Source organism: Amphiprion ocellaris, chromosome 1 (genome assembly GCF_022539595.1).
Source record: "Amphiprion ocellaris isolate individual 3 ecotype Okinawa chromosome 1, ASM2253959v1, whole genome shotgun sequence".
Taxonomy (NCBI): Eukaryota; Metazoa; Chordata; class Actinopteri; family Pomacentridae; genus Amphiprion; species Amphiprion ocellaris.
This window is the reverse complement of record NC_072766.1, coordinates 13,598,373-13,600,662: the sequence shown is the minus strand read 5'-3', so window position 1 is coordinate 13,600,662 and position 2,290 is coordinate 13,598,373. Positions and strand designations below refer to the sequence as shown.

General features: G+C 36.7%; 1 long non-coding RNA gene across 1 annotated transcript in view; it reads left to right on the top strand.

Moving 5' to 3' along the window:
• Positions 1–291: 291 nt before the first annotated feature.
• Positions 292–2,290, top strand: part of LOC129347586 (uncharacterized) — a 4,698-nt gene continuing 2,699 nt past the window's right edge. Inside the window, exon 1 of the long non-coding RNA XR_008599783.1 lies at positions 292–1,367. This is a non-coding gene — a long non-coding RNA (uncharacterized LOC129347586). The remainder of the gene's footprint in view (positions 1,368–2,290) is intronic.

Sequence of the window (2,290 nt, the reverse complement as noted above, 5' to 3'; positions counted from 1 at the left end):
TTCCTGCCCGTTGGCTTGTTTTAACCAGTTTTCTACCTTCGGCTGATTCTACCAGCAGACACTGAAAGGACTCTGATAGTTTGGTAAGTAAATGTTTATGTTCGTATCGGTGCCGCTTTAATGCACTTTATATGCAGCTTTAGTGTCAGATATAATGTGTGCCATGCACTCCAGATGTTGGTGGAGTTTGTTTCAGTTTGTGTTGACCAGAGAAGAAAGTTAGCATAGTAAATATTAGCTTTAATGTTAGCGATGCCCACCGAGCTAGGTGCTCAATTGTAGCCTGATTAAAGCTAACGTAGCATCAAGCTAATGTGTTGAGTTTCATGTAAACAGCTGGTGCGTTGTGTTCCTGTAATGTAGTTCATTAAGTTCATAAAACTGTGGCTGGTTGACATTAATGTAACGTTCAGGAAACTTAAATGTGATTAAAACAGTAACGTTAATGTTCTAGTTGTCAGTAATCAGCTTTAATTTGACACTAAAACAGACTCTGATAGTTTTAAATGACATCAGTTTCATTAATTTGTTGAAAACTGTCTCATTTGTTGTTGTGATGTTGCTGCTGATTCATTAAAAGCAGATGATCCATGTTGAAGATACGTTTAGTTCTAGTATCACAAGTACAAGAAGGAAAATGGAAGTTTAGTTCTGCTACATCAAAGATTTCAGGATTAAAACAACTAAATGAGTCTTTATGCCTCAAACTTTATTTTTACAATAAAGAAATAATGAAATAATCACAGATAATAAAAATATAAATAGCAGAGAAAACCTGAGAGAATAATTTCCTGAAAAGCCTGTGAAGGAAAAGCAGCTTTTTTATCCTGAAAGATCAGAATCAGCTCCAACATCTGCATCTGACAGCATCAAGTGAACCACAAAGAAAAGATAAAAGTGAAAATGACTTCTTTCTGATCACATCTGTTCCGCTGCTCACAGGCTGCTGCTGCTCACATTCTTCACATTTATAGTCCACTTTTAAAAGTTCAGCAGACAGGTGCTCTGCTTTGGATTGTGACGATGTCGTCGGTGATGTGGAGAGTGAAGTTTCCGTTTCACCCACAGTTCTTTAGTGCAGCCGGGTCAGACTTAATGTTTGAAATACTGACCGACAGCTCAGATTTAACTGTCTGTAGTTCCGTTTTGATGGGTGTTAAACTTTCACTCAAAGCCACCAGGAGCTGGGTCTTTAAAATAACTGCCGTCTCGTTACAGAGTGAAGGTAGCAGTTCTTCCTTAAGGTCAGAGATTGCAGCATCTGAGGGCCTCTTCAAAAGAAGACATAGTTGATGAAGGTGTTCTGGAGCAGAACCAGAAAGACCACGACCAAGCAGCCGTGAGATCTTAGGCAGCGTCTCCCTCAGGTGGGTGTCAACGGTGTTCACGGTCAGGTCTGTGGTAATCCCGTCAAAAAACAAAACAGAAAAAAATCTAGATTATAAATCAACATGTAACCAAAGCACTCTGTGTATAATGCCATAGTATAGGATGTAGTTCAGAAAATGTGAAAGTATAGTATACTTTTCAAGAATAACATAGTATGGCCTGTAGTTCATAGTATAGCATGTCGGCAAAAAACCCCAACTGATTGTTATTTTTTCAAAATGATAGGATGTTGCCTAAAATTGTCATGTATGATATGTGGTTCAAAAAATGTCATAGTGCAGTATATTGTCAAAATGGTATGTTTTTCAAGAAAACATCAGAGTATATGTCGTCTAAAAAATGCCATAGAATAATATTTCATTGCACAAGTAAAAGTATAGTAATTTTTAAAACTGTTCAAATTCTTATATGTTGCTAAAAAACAAAAAAAAAACTAAAACAAAAAAAACGTCATAGTGATATGTCAATTTAAAAAGCCTATAGTATAGAGTGTCACCCAACAAACGTCATAGTATAGTATGTCGCTCTAAAAACGTCATAGTATGGCCTTTGGTCCAAAAAACGTCATAGTATAACATGTCGCTCTAAAAATGTCATAGTACAGCATGTCACTCTAAAAACATCATAGTATAGCATGTCACCCAAAAAATGTCATAGTATAGCCTGTCGCTCTAAAAATGTCATCGTATAGCACGTCGCTCTTGAAACGTCATAGTATAGCATGTCACTCTAAAAACATCATAACATAGCATGTCGCTCTAAAAACGTCATACTATAGCATGTCGCTCTTAAAATCGTCATAGTATAGCCTTTGGTCCAAAAAAATGTCATAGTATAGCATGTCGTCCAAAGAACATCATAGTATAGCATGTCGCTCTTAAAACGTCATACTATAGCATGT